Raw genomic sequence first — 19,353 nt, forward strand, 5'->3', positions numbered from 1 at the left:
TTGTCTTTGGATAAGGAGTTTTGCTCTTGTCGCCCAGGTTGGAGTGCAATGGTGCGATCTCGGGTCACTGCAACCTCCGCCTCCTGGGTTCAGATGATTCTCCTGCCTGAGCCTTCCGAGTAGCTGGGATTACAGGCGTGCGCCGCCATGCCTGGCTAATTTTTGTATTAGTAGTAATGCTGGCCAGGCTGGTCTTGAGCTCCGGACCTCAGGTGATCCACCTGCCTTGGCCTCCTAAAGTGCTGGGATTACAGGCGTGAGCCACCGTGCCTGGCCTGTATGAGAATTTGAAAGAAACACTTGCATTGATTAAGTATAAAAAAGAGCAAGTTAAAATGTGTAATTGAGAACCAGACATGTTTGGGTTAATGACCCAGAGATTGCATTAAGTCTTTGAGGAATTTTCATTTTACTTTTCCTCTTGGGAGCATTGGGTGACATTAGATATAGAAATAAATATGTGGTGTAAGAATTCTGCATCTTTAATTTTGAAAGTTCTATGAAATCCAACCCATTTATAAAAACAAATCATAAAAGTTGATGACTTAATGTGTGTTGTATACTGCTTTATCAAGTGGATCTTGTTTGCCACTCATGATTTAAAAAAATTAATAGATTTATTTATAAAATAATTTCATATTTACAGAAAAGCTGAGCAGATAGTGCAGAGTTCCTGTTTACTGTTAATATTTTGGATTAGCGTGGTACATGGTACATTTGTTATAATTAGTGAACTGATATAATACAATATTAACTAAACTCGATGGTTTACATTAAAGATCACTCTTTGTATTACAATTCCGTGGGCTTTGACAAATGCATAGTATCATATACCTACCATTACAGTATCATACAGAATGGTTTCACCTCTCAATAAGTTACTTGTACTTCAGACCTATCAATGCCTCCTCCCTTCCCCGCTGGAACCCCTGGCAACTACTGGCCTTTTAATTGGTTCTACAGTTTTGGCTTTACCATATGTTATATAGTTGGAATCATACAGTACATAGCCAGTCTGAACTGGCTTCTTTCATTTAGCAATTTGCATTTAAGGTTCTTCCGTGTCTTGACTTGATCACTCATTTCTATTTATTGATGAATAATATTCCATTGTGTGTATGTACCACAGCTTATCCATTCACCTATTGAAGGACATATTGGTTGCTTCTAGTTTGAGGTGGTTATAAGTAAATCTGCTATAAACATTTGCATATAAATTTTGTGTGGACATGTTTTTCTTATTTATGTTACGTTATGTTGGACGGAGTCTCACTGTGTTGCCTAGACTGGAGTGCATTGGCATGATCTCTGCTCACCCCAGCCTCTGCCTCCTGGGTTCAAGCAATTCTCCTGCCTCAGCCTCCTGAGTAGCTGGGATTACAGTCATGCGCCACCACACTGGGTAATTTTTTTTTTTTTGCTCTGTTGCCCAGGCTGGAGTGCAGTGGCGTGATCTCAGCTCACTATAACCTCTGCCTCCCAGTTTCAAGTGATTCTCCTGCCACAGCCTTCCGGGTAGCTGGGACTACAGGCGCACCCTACCACACCTGTCTAATTTTTTGTATTTTTAGTAGAGACGGGGTGGGGGGGGGTTCTCACTTTGTTGCCCAGGCTGGTCTCGAACTCTTGAACTCATGCAATCTTCCCACCTCGGCCTCCCAAAGTGCTAGGATTACAGACGTGAGCCACTGCACTGGCCAAGTTTTGTATTTTTAATAGAGATGGGCTTTCACCATATTGGCCAGGCTGGTCTCGAACTGTTGGCCTCAATCAGTCCACCCACCTTGGCCTCCCAAAGTGCTGGTTTTACAGGAGTGAGCCACCGCACCTGGCCTTAATTCTTTTTGGAGACAACTTCGCTCTGTCGCCCAGGCTAGAGTGCCGTGGCACAATCTTGGCTCACTCCTTTGTCTCCTGGTTTCAAGCAATTCTGCCTCAGCCACCCTAGTAGCTGGGATTATAGGTGTGCGCTATCATGGTTGGCTTTTTGTATTTTTAGTAGAGACAGGGTTTCACCCTGTTGGCCAGACTGGTCTCAAACTCCTGACCTGAAGTGATTTGCCCACGTTGTCCTCCCAAATTGCTGGGTTTACAGATGTGAGCCACTGTGCCTGGCCATGAGGACATGTTTTCAACTCAATTGGATAAATACCTGGAAGTGTGATTGCTGGATCTTATGGTTAAGCTAGGTTTTAGCTTTGTGAAAAACTGCCAAATTGTCTTCCGAAGTGGCTGTACCATTTGTATTCTCACCAGCAATGAATGAGAGTTCCTGTTACTCTGCATGCTCACAACATTTGGTATTGTCAGTTTTTTAGATTTTAGTCATTCCAATGGGTATGTCGTCGTATCTCATTGTTTTAATTAGTCCTGTAATAACAGATGATGTTCAGCATTTCGTATGCTTATTTGCCATCTGTATATCTTCAATGAGATGTCTTTTGTCCATCTTTTAACTGGTCTCTTGTGTTACCATTTTGTCATTGAAGAGCTCTTTGGATATTTTGGAATGTAAATTCTTGATGTGTTAAACATTTTTCTCACAGTCCGGCTTGCTTTGATTTAAAAACATTTTTTATTTCAATAGTTTTTGGGTTATAGGTGGTTTTGGTTACATTAATGAGTTCTTTTGTGGTGATTTCTGAGTTTTTAGGTGTACCCGAGCAGTGTACACAGTACCCAATATGTAGTCTTATCCCTCTTTTTTTTTTTTTTTTGTGAGGTAGGGTCTCTGTCACCCAGGCTGGAGTGTAGTGGTGTGATTTTGGCTCACTGCAGCTTGACTTCTGGGGCTCAGGCGATCCTCCCACTGTAGCCTCCAGCCTCCTGAGTGGCGTGCAGTCACCATTCTCAGCTAATTTTTTGTATTTTTTGTAGAGACAGGGTTTCACCATGTTGCCCAAGCTGGTCTCGAACTCCTGAGCTCAAGGGATCTGCTTGCTTTCTTCAGCCTCCTAAAGTGCTGGGATTACAGGCGTGAGCTAATGGGACTGACCAATTTTTTTTGGTTGTTGTTTTAAGTAGACTTTTTTTTTTTTTTTTTTTTTGAGACGGAGTCTCGCTCTGTCGCCCGGGCTGGAGTGCAGTGGCGCAGTTCTCCTGTCTCAGCCTCCCGAGTAGCTGGGACTACAGGCGCCCACCACCTCGCCCGGCTAGTTTTTTGTATTTTTTTAGTAGAGACAGGGTTTCACCGGGTTAGCAAGGATAGTCTCGATCTCCTGACCTCGTGATCCGCCCATCTTGGTCTCCCAAAGTGCTGGGATTACAGGCGTGAGCCACAGCGCCCGGCCGATAGCATATTTCTTTACAGTGCTGAATGAGGTTCCATTTTTTACATGTGCCACAATTTATCCAATCACCTATTGAAGGACATCTTGGTTGCTTCCATGTTTTTGCAATTATGAATAAAGCTGCTATAAGCACCTGTGTGTAGGTTTTTGTGTGTAGGATGTAAGTTTTCAACTTTGAGTAAAACACCAAGGAGCATGATTGCTGGTTAGAATATGTTTAGTTTTTTAAGAAATTGCCCAACTGTCTCCCAAAATGGCTTCTGCATTCCTACCAGCAATCAATGAGAATTCCTGTTGCTTCACATACTTTCCAGTGTTTGGTATTGTCAGTGTTCTAGATTTTGACCATTCCAACAGGTGTGTATTAGTGTCATCATTTCAATTTGCATTTCCCTGATGACGTATGATGTGGATCATCTTTTAATATACTTGTTTGCCATCTGTCCCTCTGTCTTGATTTTTTTTTTTTTAATTTGTGTTGGCAAATGAGGGTCAGGAATTGGATTTGGGATCTAGCTTTAAGGAGTTAGTTAGGGTTTGGTATTTTGAATGTAAAAAGGCCTAGGAATGTTTATATAGAGTGATAAATCACAACTGTGCCACAAACCTTTTATTATTTTGTGATTATAAAAGCATAGCAATCACATTGGAAAATTTGGGATACTTTCAAAGCAGGAGAAAGTACTACTAGTAATTGTGGGGATTAACATTTTGGTATATTTTCTAAATTCTTGTTTTTCTTCTGTATATTCTCCATATGTTTCTGTATCCTTTTACATGTAATTGTGCAGAACTTTTAATAATATTTTAGAGGCTACTTTTATTAAAAGTAATTTTTTTTTAATAGTGATGAGGTCTTGCTATGTTGGCCAGGTTGGTCTTGAACTCTTGGCCTCAAGCAGTCCTCTCCACTAGGCCTCCCAAACTGGTAGGATTACAGGCGTGAGTCAACGCGCCTGGCTAAAAGTAATGTTTATGTGAGCATTAGGTACCACAAGCTTTGTCTGCATTTCTCATACTTCTTTGTTTAGAGTATTGGAAGTAGATTCTGAATCGGAGACTACTGCTGGATGTCACTAATTGTTTTCCTAATGTATCCTTTTTATATTACATTAAGGAGTTTAACATTTTGTAGAACTTAAAAAGTTTTTTGGGCCGGGCGCGGTGGCTCAAGCCTGTAATCCCAGCACTTTGGGAGGCCGAGACGGGCGGATCACGAGGTCAGGAGATTGAGACTATCCTGGCTAACACGGTGAAACCCCGTCTCTACTAAAAAAAATACAAAAAATTAGCCGGGCGAGATGGCGGGCGCCTGTAGTCCCAGCTACTCGGGAGGCTGAGGCGAGAGAATGGCGTAAACCCGGGAGGCGGAGCTTGCAGTGAGCTGAGATCCGGCCACTGCACTCCAGCCTGGGCCACAGAGCGAGACTCCGTCTCAACAACAACAACAACAACAACAACAACAACAAAAAAAAAGTTTTTTGATGGCATCATTTTTGTTTTATTTAAAAATTACAATGCAAAATTATTTGTAATTTTACCACCTGAAAGTCAGTGATTTTGGATGATGATGTGTCAGTGTAGTTTCACCAGTTGTAACAAACTCAACACTCTGGTAGGGAGTGTTTATGATGGGGGAGGAGATGCATATGTAGAGGGAATAGATACGCTGTTTCCGTACTTGCGCTCAATTTTGCTGTGAACCTAAAACTGCTCTAAGAAGTTAGGGAAAAAAGTGGTACGGTAATTAAACCGTGCCCTCAATTCAGTTGCATATTAAATTTGAGTGCAGGCCAGTCATGGTAGCTTATGCCTGTAATTCCAGCAGTTTAAGTGGCTAAGGTGGGGCTAGGCACGGTGGTTCATGCCTTTAATCCTAGCAGGAGGCCGAGGCAGGTGGATCTCCTGAGGTCAGGAATTCGAGACCAGCCTGACCAACACAGTGAAATGCCATCTTTACTAAAAATACAAAAAAATTAGCTGGGTGTGGTGGCGGGTGCCTGTAGACCCAGCTACTCAGGAGGCTGAGGTGCGAGAATCTCTTGAACCTGGTAGGTGGAGCTTGCAGTAAGCCGAGATGGTGCCACTGCACTGCAGCCTGGGCTACAGAGCAAGATTCCATCTGGAGAAGAAAAAAAAAAAAAAAAAAAAAAGAAGGCTGAGGTGGGAGGATCACTTGAGCTCAGGAGTTTGAGACCAGCCTAGGCAGCATGATGAAACCTTGTCTCTACAAAAATACAAAAATTAGCCCGGTGTGGTGGCGTGCACCTGTGGTCCTAGCTACTTGGGAGGTTGAGGCAGGAGGATTGCTTGAATCCCCCGAGGGTGAGGCTGCAGTGAGCCGTGATGGTGCCACTGTACTCCAGCCTGGGGAACGAGCGGGACCCTGTCTCAAAAAATGAAAAAAAAAAAAAAATGTATGCACCCTTCTCCATGTTTTCCCCAAGTATAAGCAGATACATCTGTATAAACATTGTTCTCACACATTAAAACAATCGTGTTATTTTTCTTGCATTTGTTTTTCAGTTATTGTAGCATCAGCATCCTTTTAGGTGATTGTATTTGGACATTTACTGCCCTATTTTCAATGGCTATATAATATACCATTGTTGGATGTCCTTTATTTAGTCACTTATCTATTAATTCAGCAAAAAACTATTGAGTACCTGTCATGTGCAAGTTACTGGGGATATATTCAACAAACAGAACAAACTGAAATCTCTCACCTCAAGGAGCTTGCATCAAGTTGGAGTTTATATTCCCCTATTGATGCTCATTATTTATTCCCCCCCCGTTTTTTAGGTAGAATATTGTGGTGAATATCCTTGTTACATTTTTTATCTTTGTTAAAACCTCAGTGGTGTCTATATCTTTTGTGTCTTAATGTACTTGTGCTATATTTCTAGCCATGGACTTGTTGAGTCTAAAGGATATATGCATTTAAAGTTTTCAACTTTTGCCACAGTGCCATTTTCTTTATTTTACATTTCCTAAATGCTTGGAAGGGTTGTGCATGTTTTCATGTGTTTACTGGCCATTTGTACTACCGTAAATTGCCTACTCTGCTTCTTTGTCCATTTTTCTTAGTAGATTGTCTTTTCTTATCCATTTTTCTTAATAGATTGTCTTTTCTGACTAATTTGTAAAGCTCCTATGTATCCTAACCTTTAATTCCTTGTATGTTTATACACCAGAGATGTTTTCTTTCTGTTACATAACTATAGGGTATTTTTTTTTTTTTTCTTTTTTTGAGAAGGAGTTTTTACACTTGTCACCCAGGCTGGAGTGCAATGGCATGATCTCAGCTCACTGCAACCTCTGCCTCCCAGGTTCAAGCAATTCTCCTGCCTCAGCCTCCAGAGTAGCTGGGACTGCAGGTGCCCACCACCATGCTTGGCTAATTTTTTTGTATTTTAGTAGAGACGGGGTTTCACTGTGTTAGCCAGGATTGTTTTGATCTCCTGACTTTGTGATCTGCCCGCCGTGGCCTCCCAAAGTGCTGGGATTACAGGCGTGAGCCTGGCCAGGTTTTTTTTTTTAAGCAAATTTTTGTTTTCCTTAATTTGGAACTTACAGAAAAGTTGCATGACATTTATATAAATAATTCTGGGTACCCTTTACTCATATTCACCAAATGTTAACATTTTACTACATTCGCCTTCTTTTTATCTTGATTAAAAAAATGCATAAAATTATGGTTTTCTGGACCATTTGAGACTAAGTTGCAGACAGGATACCCCTTTATTTCTAAATACTCATCATATTACAATTATAAAAATCAGGAAATTAATATTGATGCAATAATCTACTCTATAGATAATATTCAGATTTCATCAGTTGTCCTAATAATATCCTCTAGAGGAAGAGAAATCCAGGTTCACGCATTCCATCATTCTGTTTCTTTGGTCTTTAATCTGAGATATTTTCTGATCTTTGTTGTTTCATGACATTGATACTTTTGGAGAGTAGAGATCAGTTACTTTATGAAAGTTCCTCCATGTTTGTGTGGTGTTTCCTCATGTTTAGATTCAGGTTCTGCATTTTGGGGTCAGAAAACACATAGACGTGATGTGTGCTTCTTAGTCCATCTCACCAGGAGACTCATGTTGTTTAGTCCTGCTACTGGCAATGTTTTTTTTTTTTTTTTTTTTTTTGAGACGGAGTCTTGCTCTGTCCCCCAGGCTAGAGTGCAGTGGCCGGATCTCCCCTCACTGCAAGCTCCGCCTCCTGGGTTTATGCCATTCTCCTGCCTCAGCCTCCCGAGTAGCTGGGACCACAGGCGCCCGCCACCTCACCCGGCTAGTTTTTTGTATTTTTTAGTAGAGACAGGGTTTCACCGTGTTAGCCAGGATGGTGTCGATCTCCTGACCTTGTGATCCGCCCGTCTTGGCCTCCCAAAGTGCTGGGATTACAGGCTTGAACTGGCAATGTTAACTTTGACTGAAGTGGTGTCTGCTACTTTCTCCACTATAAAGTTACTTGTGGATAGATACTGTAAAGTATCCTGTGGCATTTTGACTGATTAGGGAAACAAGCTACTTATTCTGTAAAGTTTTACCTACTAGTTTAGAGTCCTTTGATTATTCTTGCCTCCTGATTCAGTTGTTAGTATTTTGGACAAATGGGGGATTTTCTAGTTACATTATTCCTTCTGTGTTTATTAGTTGACTTTCTACTATAAGCAAGAACTTAATCTTTGTATATATTTTCATATTTATTGTGGACTCATGGATTTTTAGTTTATTGGATAGGTTATAATTATTTATAATCTTGATGTTTAAATTGTGCCATATTTAGCCAGTTGATGTTTAACTTTGTTTATGGTATGATTTTTTTAAATATATGAAACCTATGCTGTTTTAAAAAAGGTATTGAAATGTACTGGTGTCTTTAGGTGTCTGGATTTCGTGTCATACTTGGAGAAGCTACTTCTTACCTTAAATCCCATTAAACATTGTTGATCATCTAAGTCCCATGGTTTTGTAACTTTCGCGGCTTGCCCTTTGACCATTCCGCTGCTTATAAGCACCACACTGGGGAGTAGTAGAGAATAGATTAGAAAGGTACAGAGAAGTCTGTAGTGAAATGGTTGCTGTGGATAGCTAAAACCACAACCATTAAGGCGTAACACTTGTAAAAAAAATTTAACCCATGGAAATGGACATTTTAAAGCATATTCACACTTTGTCTAAGTATACCTAATCTATTCTGAACGATTCACAAATGAAGAGCATTGTTTTTCCCACAGTGGTGACACCTTTGGTACCTCATGAATTAAACAGGATTATTTCTTTTTAGGTGGAAATAACTTGAGTCTAGCTCTCTAAATGTAATTTAGAATATTTGTGTTTGCTTTCCTTTTTTGGAGACAGAGTCTCTCTCTGTCGCCCAGGCTGGACTGCAGTAGCCTCCCGAGTAGCTGGGATTATTGGCGTGTGCCACCACATCCAGCCATTTATTTTTTATTTAAAAAAATTTTTTTTTATTTTCAATATGATTTCACAAAATTAGCCAGGCTGGTCTTGAACTTTTGGCCTCAAGTCATCTACCCACCTTGGCCTCCCGATTGTGTTTGCTTTTTATTTTATTTTTCCTGTTTTCCTTCACTGTTTGCTAGTCAGTTAGCTGTACTTTGTTACTGTTTTCAGTACTTTATTGCTTCTAATAGTCTCTCCCTTTTAATTTGTTGTGAGGTTGGGAAACCAGATACATGCCATCTATTGAGTTGAGTTTAAATAAGACAGATAAGGGGGAGGCCCCTGGATGTCTCTCTCTCTCTTTTTTTTTGAGATGGAGTTTCGCTGTTGTTGCCCAGGCTGGAGTGCAATGTGCAATCTTGACTTACCGCAACCTCCACCTCCCGGGTTCAAGGGATTCTCCTGCCTCAGCCTCCCAAGTAGCTGGGATTACAAGCATGTGCCACCACGCCCGGCTGATTTTGTATTTTTAGTAGAGATGAGGTTTCTCCACGTTGGCCAGGCTGGTCTCGAACTCCTGACCTCAAGTGACCCGTCTGCCTCAGCCTCCCAAAGTGCTAGGATTACAGGCATGAGCCACGGTGCCTGGCCCCAGATATCTCTCTTAATGAGTGGCTGGGCTGTATGTTTTTTTACTCTCAGAGACATGGCTTTCCCTTATCTAGAGGCAGTGTCAGTGGTAGGGAGGATCTTGATTATTTAGTCTTTATAACTGCCCTGCTGCTTTAAATAGGTAGGGCAGGGCTGGGCAAGGTGACTCACACCTGTAATCCCAGCACTTTGGGAAACTGAGGTGGGCTGATTGCCTGAGCCCAGGAGTTTGAGATCAGCCTGGGCGACATGGTGAAACCCTGTCTCTACTAAAAATACAAAAATTAGTTGAGCATAGTGTCATGCACCTGTAATCCCAGCTACTTGGGAAGCTTGAGGCAGGAGGATCACTTCACCCTGGGAGGCAGAGGTTGCAGTGAGCTGTGGTCATGCCACTGCACTCCAGCCTTAGCCTGGGTGACAGACTGAAACCCTGTTCCAAAAAAGGAAGAAACTGAGGAGGGAAGTGGGGTAACAGAGCTAGTAATTAGGACAGCTGGGATTCGAATCATTTTTTCCTCCTTCTAGATCCATTGGAACAAGCATTATTTTTGATAGTACTCCCTTGACCATCCACTAACTTCTTATACTTCCTAGAAAGTGATGTTGTATACTGACTTTGTATGGTTCTTTCATTGACACCATTAAACCTAAGTTTAAAAATGAAGCATGTCACTCCCTCCCCCACTTTAATACTGAGTCTCTCTCTGTTGCCCAGGCTGGAGTGCAATGTCACGATCTTGGCTCACTGCAACCTCTGCCTCCCAGGTTCAAGCGATTTCCGGCTAATTTTTGTATTTTCAGTAGAGATGGGCTTTCACCATGTTGGCCAGGCTGGTCTCAAACTCCAGACCTCAAGTGATCCACCTGCCTTGGCCTGCCAAAGTGCTAGGATTGTAGGCTTGAGCCACTGTGCCCAGCCTCTCCACCCCTCCCTTTTTGTTCCCAGTTCTCATTGGTCTACAGTGTGATTCCCAAGGTGGAATTTGGAAGAAGGTTGGGGCTATTGGACATAGACATAATGATAATAAAATAGATAATTGATTAACAGTAATTAACATGAATGATAGTGCTGTCTGGAACAGTCTGCGTGGTTAGTTCCTTTCAGCTCTTGGATTAAATGTTGTGTCTTCGGAGAGCCCTTCCTAGACCTGAAATTACTTTCTTCTCCTTCTTCCCCCTTATCTATATCACCTTATTTATTTATTTATTTATTTATTTGTTTTTGAGATAGGGTCTTGCTCTGTCTCCCAGGCTGGAGTGCAGTGGTGCCATTTCAGCTCACCACACCCTCAACCTCCTGGGCTCAAGCGATCCTTTCACCTCAGCCTCTAGAATAGTTGGGCCCACAGGCACATGCTACCACGCCCAGCTGATTTTTGTATTTTTTGCAGAGACAGGGTTTTGCCATGTGCCCAGGCTGGTCTTGAAATCCTGAACTCATGCAGTTAACCCGCTTTGGCTGCCCACAGTGTTGGGATTACAGGCATGAGCCATTGTGCCTAGCCCTAATATGCTTTTTAAAGAGTAAGCACAGCTGGATAGGGTGGTGTGTACCTGTAGTCCTGGGTACTTGGGAGACTGAGGCAGGAAGATTGCTTGAGCCCAGGAGTTGGAGGCCAGCCTGGGCAACATAGCAGACTGTCAATAAAGAAAAAGTAGAAATTTAAAAAAGGAGTAAACATATGCATATGTTACTAGTACTAACAGTTTACATGGTATAGTACTATGTATGTATGTATATATGTATGTATTTTGAGACAGTCTCTCTCTGTCGCTCGGCTGGAGTGCAGTCATGTGATCTCGGCTCACTCAACCTCTGGCTCCTGGGTTCAAGCGATTCTCCTGCTTCAGCCTCCTGAGTAGCTGGGACTACAGGTGTGTGCCACCACACCCAGCTAATTTGTGTATTTTTAGTAGAGATGCAGTTTCGCCACGTTGGCCAGGATGGTCTTTATCTCTTGACCTTGTGATCCACCCGCCTCGGCCTCCCAAAGTGCTAGGATTACCAGGCATGAGCCACTGCGCTTGGTTGTACTTTGTTTGTTTTTTTTTTTAAACAGAATTTTAAAATTATATGATAGCCAGTCTATCCCGTTTGATGTAACAGAAAATATTTGAGTTTTTATTTTTATTTATTTTTATTTTTTAAGAGCTGGGATGTTATACTATTGCTCAGGCTAGAGTGCAGTGCAGTGGTGCAATCACAACTCACTCAACCTGAAACTCCTGGGCTCAAGTGATCCTCTCACCTCAACCTCCCAAGTAGTTGGGAGTAAAGGTTCATGTCATCACACCTGGCTAATTCTTTTCTTTCCTTTTTTTTCTTTTTTGAGACTGAGTTTCACTGTTGTTGCCCAGGCTGGAGTGCAATGGCACGATATTGGCTCACTGCATCCTCTGCCTCCTGGGTTCAAGCAATTCCCTTGCTTCAGCTTCACAAGTAGCTAGGATTACAGGCACCTGCCACCGTGCCTGGCTAATATTTTGTAATTTTAGTAGAGACAGGGTTTCACCATGTTGGCCAGGCTGGTCTCCAACTCCTGCCTCAGGTGATCTATGCACCTTGGCCTCCCAAAGTGCCGGGATTACAGGTGTGAGCCGCCATGCCTGGGCAATTATTTTATTTTCTTTTTGTAGAAACGAGGTCTTTCTGTGTTGCCCAGGCTGGTCTTGAACTCCTGGCCTCAAGTGTTGCTCCAGCCTCCCAAAGGGTTGGGATTACAGGCATGAGCCACCATACCTGGTGGCTTTTAAGTCTTTTGTTAAAAACAACTCTGGCAGAACAAGAAGACATACAGGCCACTATTTTGTTTGCTTTTGTTTTATAGTCAGTATTTCCTTTCAAGTTCTATTTTTGGCACAGAAGCTGCATTGGTCCTGGAAGAAGACCAGGCAACAAGCTGCTGTGGCTCCAGTTGAGTTTACTTTCCTTGACAAGTGAGGAATGCATTGGGTACTTGAATAAAACCAGGGAGGAATGATGGTACTTCCTTTGTGCCAGACGGTGGCAAGAAGCTAGGTAGCTACTGTAAGTCTGTGCTTTTTCTGTGTTATCTTTGGAATAGTTCACATGGTGGAAGAAAAAAAAATACAGGTATACCTCAGACCTCTGTGATAAAATGAATATTGTGATAAAATGAGTCACTAATTTTATGGTTTCCCAGCAGGTAAAAAGTTATGTTTACACTCCATTCTATTAAGTGTGCAGTAGCATTATGTCTAAAGAAACAATGTATATACCTTAATTTAAAAAATACTTTATTGTGGCCTGGTGGGTAGCTCCATCCCAGCACTTTGGGAGGCTAAGGCAGGTGGATCCCTTGAGCTCCATGAGACCAGTGTGGGCAACATGGCAAGATTCCATCTCTACCAAAACAATATAAAAATTAGCCAGGCATGGTGGTGGTGTGTGCTGGTAATCACAGCCACTTGGGAGGCTGAGGTGAGAGGATCGCTTGAACTCGTGAGGTGGAGGCTGCAGTGAGCCAATATTGTACCACTACACTCCATTCTCGGTGACAGAGCCCGACTCTGTCTCAAAAAAAAAATTTTTATTGCTAAAAAATGCTAATAATCATCTTAACATTTAGTAAGCTGTAAATCTTGCTGGGTGAAGGTCTTGCCTCAGTATTGATGGATGGTGACTGATCAGGGTGGTGGTTAATGAAAGCTGGGATGGCTGGGACAAATTAAAATAATTTTTTTTTGCCGGGTGCGGTGGCTCACACCTGTAATCCCAGCACTTTGGGAGGCCAAGGCGGGCGGATCACGAGGTCAGGAGATCGAGACCATCCTGGCTAACATGGTGAAACCCCGTCTCTACTAAAAATACAAAAAATTAGCCGGGTGTAGTGACGGGTGCCTGTAGTCCTAGCTGCTCTGGAAGCTGAGGCGGGAGAATGGCATGAACCCAGGAGGCAGAGCTTGCAGTGAGCCGAGTTGCACCACTGCACTCCAGCCTGGTTGACAGAGCAAGACTCCGTCTCAAAACCGCCCCCCCCACCTGCCCAAAAAAAAACACCCTGCCACTCCTTAAATAACTATGTTTATGTAATATTCTAAGTCCTTTTTTATGATTTCAACAATGTTCACAGAATCTTCACCGGGTTAGATGCCATCTTATGAAACCACTTTATTTGCTCATCTGTAAGAAGCAATTCCTTAAGGCTGGGTGTGGTGACCCACAGCTGTAATCCCAGCAGGTGGATCGCTTGAGCCTCGGAGTTTGAGACTAGCCTCGGCAACATGGTGAAACCCCATCTCTACAAAAAATACAAAAATTAGCCAGGTGTGGTGTCACATGCCTGTAGTCCCAGCTCCTTAGGAAGCTGAGGGAGGAGGATTGCCTGAGCGTGGGTGGTTGAGGCTGCAGTGAACTGTGGTACGCCACTGCATTTTAGCCGAGGTGACAGAGTAAGACCCTGTCTCCAAAAAAAGGGGGAGCAACTCCTCAAACTCCTCATCTGTTGAAGTTTTATCTTGAGGTTACAGTAATTCAGTCACATCTTCAGACTCCATGTCTTTTCCTATTTCCACCACATTCCCAGTTACTTCCTCCACTGAAATCCTGAACCCTTCAAAGTCATCCATTAGAGTTAGAATCAACTTCTTTCAAACTCCTATTTGTGTTGATATTTTGACCTCCTCCCGTGAATCAGAAATGTTCTTAATGGCAGCTAGAATGGTAAGTCTTTACCAGAAAGATTTCACTTTGCCCATATCCATCACAGGAATCACTATCTGTGTCAGCTGTAACCTTATGAAATATGTCTTAAATGGTAATACTTGAAAGTTAAAATTACTCCATAATCCTTGCAATGCAGAATGGATATGGTGTTAATGGGCATGAAAACAACATTAATCTCTTTGTACACTGCTATCAGAGCTCTTGGGTGACCAGGTGCATTGTCAATGAGCAGTAATATATATGTGTGTGTGTGTGTGTGTGTGTGTGTGTGTGTGTGTGTGTATATATATATATATTTTATTTTTCCTCCAGACAGAGTCTTGCTCTGTCACCCAGGCTGGAGTGCAGTGGCATGATCTTGGCTCACTGCAACCTCTGCCTCCCAGGTTCAAGCAATTCTCTTACCTCAGTCTCCCAAGTAATTGGGATTACAGATGTGTGTCACCACACCTGGCTAATTTTTGTATTTTTAGTAGAGACAGGGTTTCACCATGTTGGCTAGGCAGGTCTGGAACTCCTGACCTCAGGTGATCCACCCACTTCAGCCTCCCAAAGTACTGGGATTGCAGATGTGAGCCACTGTGCCCGGCTAATTTTTTTTTTTTTTTTTTTGAGACAGAGTCTAGCTCTGTTGCCCAGGCTGGAGTGCAGTTGTGTAATCTTGGCTCACTGCAGCCTCCGCCTCCTGTGTTCAAGCGATTCTTGTGCTTCAGCCTCCAGAGTAGCTGGGACTGCTGGCACACACCGCCATGCCCAGCTAATTTTTGTTTTTAGTAGAGATGAGGTTTCACTGTGCTGCCTAGGCTGGTCTCAAACTCTTGGCCTCAAGCAATCCACCTGCCTCGGCCTCCTAAAGTGCTGGGATTACAGGCGTGAGCCACGGTGCCCTGCCAGCAGTAGTATTTTGAAATTTTTTTGTGAGCAGTAGATCTCAACAGTGGACCTAAAATACTCAGTAAATCATGCTGTAAACAGATGTCATTCGGGCTTTATTGTTCCATTTATAATGCACAGGCAGAATAGATTCAGTGTAATTCTTTTCTTCTTTGTTTGTTTCTTTCTTTCTTTCTTTTTTTTTTTAAGACAGGATCTCCCTCTGTCACCCAGACTGCAGGCTGTAGTGCTGTAGTGCAATCTCAGCTTACTGCAACCTCTGCCTCTAGGCTCAAACAATCCTCCCACCTCAACCTCCTGAGTAGCTGGGACTATAGGCACATGCCACCATGCTCGACTTAGTTTTTTGTTCTTTGTGGAGACAGGGTTTTACCATGTTGCCCAGGCTGGTTTCTAATTCCTGGGCTCAAGTGATCTGCCTGCCTTGGCCTTCCAAAGTGTTGGGATTACAGGTGTGAGCCACTCCACTTGGCCCTTTCATTTTTATGTTATGTAGATGAGTTCTTTCCTTAAACCTCATGAAGCAACCTCTTCTAACTTTTCTTCAGCTTCCTCAGCTGTCTCAGCCCTCATAGAATTGAAGAGAGTCACGGTCTTGCTTTGGCTTATGGAATATTGTGGTTGGTTTGATCTTTCCATATCATGTAAAACATTATTCTTACCAGCAATAAGGCTGTTTCACTTTCTTGTTATTCCTGTGTTTATTGGAGTAGCACTTTTAATTTCCTTTTAAGAACTTTTTCTGAGGCTGAGGTAGGGGGATCTCTTGAACAGTTAGCAGTTCAAGGCTGCAGTGAGATGTGATTGCACCACTGCACCCAGCCTGGGCCATGGAACGAGACCCAGTATCTAGTAAAAAATAAAATAAAATAAAAATAAAAACAGTATTTGTCCCTTTGCATTCACAACTTGGCTGTTTGGTGCAAGAGTCCTAGCTTTCAGCCTGTCTCAGCTTTTTGATGTGCCTTCCTCACTAAGCTGAATCATTTCTAGCCTTTTTTTTTTTTTTTTTTTTTTTTTTGAGACAGTCTCGCTCTGTTGCCCAGGCTGGAGTGCAGTGGCGTGATCTCAGCTCATTGCAACCTCCACCTCCCGGGTTGAAGTGATTCTCATGCCTTAGCGCACCAAGTAGCTGGGGTTACAGGTTTGCGCCACCACACTCGGCTAATTTTTATATTTTTGGTAGAGATGGGGTTTCACCTGCCAGGCTAGTCTTGGGCTCCTGACTTCAAGTCATCTGCCCGGCTCAGCCTCCCAAAGTGCTGGAATTACAGGTGTGTGCCACCACGCCTGGCCCACTTCTAGCTTTTGACTTAAAGTGAGAGATGTGCATTTCTTCCTTTTACTTACTTGAACAGTTGGAGACCACTATAGGGTTATTATTTGGACTTATTTCAATATTGTTGTGTCTCAGGGAATAAGGAGGCCTGAAGAGAGGGAGAGAGATGGGGAATGGCTGTTGGAGCAGTGAGAACATACACAGCATTTACTGATTAAGTTCACCATCTTATATGGGCACAGTGCATGGTGCCCCCGAACAATGAACCATTGTAACATGGAAGATCACTGATCACAGGCTGGGCACGGTGGCTCACACCTGTTATCCTAGCACTTTAGGAGGCTGAGGTGGGTAGATCACCTGAGGTCAGGAATTCAAGACTAGCCTGACCAACATGGTGAAACCCTGTCTCTACTACAAAAATTAGCCAGGTGTGCTGGCAGGCGCCTAGAACCCCAGCTACTCGGGAGGCTGAGGCAGGAGAATCGCTTGAACACGGGAAGTGGAGGTTGCAGTGAGCTGAGATCTGGCCACTGCACTCCAGCCTGGGTGACAGAGTCAAAAAAAAGGAGGCCAGGTGTGGTGGCTCACGCCTGTAGCCCAGCTCTGGGAGGCCAAGGCGGGCGGATCACGAGGTCAGTAGATCGAGACCATCGTGGTTAACATGGTCAAACCTCGTCTGTACTAAAAATACAAACATTAGCCGGGCGTGGTGACAGGTGCCTGTAGTCCCAGCTACTCCTGCTGAGGCAGGAGAATGGCATGAACCCCGGAGGTGGAGCTTGCAGTGAGCTCCACTGCACTCCAGCCTGGGTGACAGAGCAAGACTCCGTCTCAAAAAAAAAAAAAAAAAAAAAACACTGATCACACATCACTGTAACAGATATAATAATAATGAAAAACCTTCTTGAGATAATACGAGAATCAACAAAATGTAGGGGAGGCATACAAAGTGAGCAAATGCCGTTGGAAAATTGGCACCAGTAGACTTATCTAAAGCAGGGCCACCACAAACCTCAATTTGTAAAAAGTGCAATGTCTGTAAAGCACAATAAAATGAGGTATGCCTGTAGGGACCAGGAAAAATTGAAGAAAAATTCATTCCTCTTCACTGCCTCACAGGTGTCTTGGGGAGAGGGAGTATGAAAAACTAATTTAATTTTACCCTTTGTCTTTCAGGTTTGTCCTATTTCAAAAGGGCATGTGATGGGATCTTTTTGAAGTGCCTTTCTTAGCCACACCTAGGGATTAGATTCTCTGAATTCAGGGACTTCTCACAGTATGTTTTTACTTGGTTGCCTTCCTTTTCCTTAAAAATGATTTAAGAAGTCTTTTGCACATACAGAATGCTCCTTAGCCATTAAATAACAACCCTTTTCCTGCCAGTGATTGACCTCCAAAATTCAAATGGTCAGTTTGTTTGAACTTGAGCATCTAACATCATTTGTTCAGTTTTTTTGTTGAAATTACTGAATCAAACTTCAAAAAAAGGGTGGGGAGCACAACAGTGACAAAATTATATTATTAAGTTGTGTAGAAAATAGAAACAATAATTTTGAACATACAGACAAGATAAAAAGGCCACATTTTGCATTTGTCATACAACCATTAAAAATACAGCAGTGCCTTGCTGCTTCTCTGTCTCTGTGGAATATCATGGTTAAAGTATAACCGCCATTTGGTGCATAGGAAAAAGGCACACAAAATTAATTTAATGTTTCTAAGATTACATATATAAAATACAAGGAACATATAGATTTCCTGACTATACCTGGTATTTTATCAATGAATTGAAATGTGTAAAGAACCTCAGAGTACAACAAAGTAATTACTATGGTTTCCTAGCTCTGCATTGTAGCTATTTAATAAATTATTATTAATTATTCAGGGAGGTGTTTTTTTCTAGTTGCTACTATGTGTATTTTGATTTTTTAGCACAGAGGCATAGTAATATTTGTATTAATGTTGGTGAAATGAAAATGTAAATTGAATTTCAGAACAAAACTTTATCAAATATTTTCCACTATAGGCTTTTGTGTTTTAAGTTTCTACCTTCATTAACTTTTACGCCACCCTTGGTTTTTGAAATTTGAATCTGATTCTGTTTTCTTCAAGGGCCTGTATCTTCCTTTGTATACGCTTTGCATAGCAAGTACAGGTCATGCTTAGCATTGTGTTGAATGTTGAGTTTATTTCAGTGGAAACTGAATGCTTTAGCGTAAACTCAGCATTCAACACAATGTCTGGCATTAAATGATTTGCATAGTACTATGTAAAATGTTCTTGTACATTGTAGCAGTGAGGATATTCTGATACAATTTTGACATTAGCATTATATATTTAATTACATTTCTATTTTTAAGTATTACGGAATGGAAATATTTTAATGTTAATATACTAGGAACTCTGAGATCTTCCCCAACCTCCCCACTCCCCCCAATAGCTGCTGCTGGCGATGGAATCCTATCTGAGTGTTAATAATAATGCCATCACCCATTCCCTTCCCCCAGCCTTATGCTAGAGCCTAGTTTGCCTGCAGCTGCAGTGCTAGGCATCTTTCAGGAAGTGACCTTGGCTTGTATTAATCAAATTCAGAACACACAAAAAAGCTTCTTGCTAACATGCTGACTTGATGTAAAATTTTATCGCATCCATTTTCTTTCAAAATGAGGCCATTTTGTAAAAAGATATACAGAAAACCCCTAATTTAATATATATCTATATATACATATATGGAAAGCTTTTGCAAGTCATGTTGAAAAAACAACTAGGTCTGTTTTAAAGTAGACTTTTTATTGCCAAATATGCATAAACTTTAAATCATGAAGGCTTGGGAATTGTCACTAGAAAATTACTTCTTTTAATGCTGAATTAAGAAAAAACTATTAGCATCGAGTTTATTTACTATCTTAACTGACATTATATTGCTTTATAAACTTTAAACACTGAAGTTATTTTGGAACCCTTCAGCAGTTGTATTAAGTAACACACTTCTGTATATTTGCTTACTTTCCTGTATTCAGAAAGAACGGGGGTCTTACTTTGCTGGTTTGGGTAAGAACTAATATCCTACATGAAATCGTTTTCTTAGGCAATGGTGGTGCCTACAGGGTATTCTAAACGTAAAGGTAA

At 42.0% G+C, this 19,353-nt stretch overlaps 1 protein-coding gene across 5 annotated transcripts in view; it reads left to right on the plus strand.

Annotated features, from left to right (window-relative positions):
- NCOA3 (nuclear receptor coactivator 3) overlaps positions 1-19,353 on the plus strand; it is a 157,654-nt gene that overhangs the window by 58,793 nt on the left and 79,508 nt on the right. For 2 of the 5 annotated variants that reach the window (XM_033186663.1, XM_033186666.1), the window contains exon 2: positions 17,401-17,500. The exons of the other annotated variants lie outside the window; for them this stretch is intronic. The gene's annotated coding sequence lies outside the window, so the exon portion shown is untranslated. The remainder of the gene's footprint in view (positions 1-17,400; positions 17,501-19,353) is intronic. 5 annotated transcript variants of the gene reach the window in all.

The sequence above is a fragment of the Trachypithecus francoisi genome, unplaced genomic scaffold, assembly GCF_009764315.1.
Source record: "Trachypithecus francoisi isolate TF-2019V2 unplaced genomic scaffold, Tfra_2.0 Lachesis_group21, whole genome shotgun sequence".
NCBI classification, from domain to species: Eukaryota; Metazoa; Chordata; class Mammalia; order Primates; family Cercopithecidae; genus Trachypithecus; species Trachypithecus francoisi.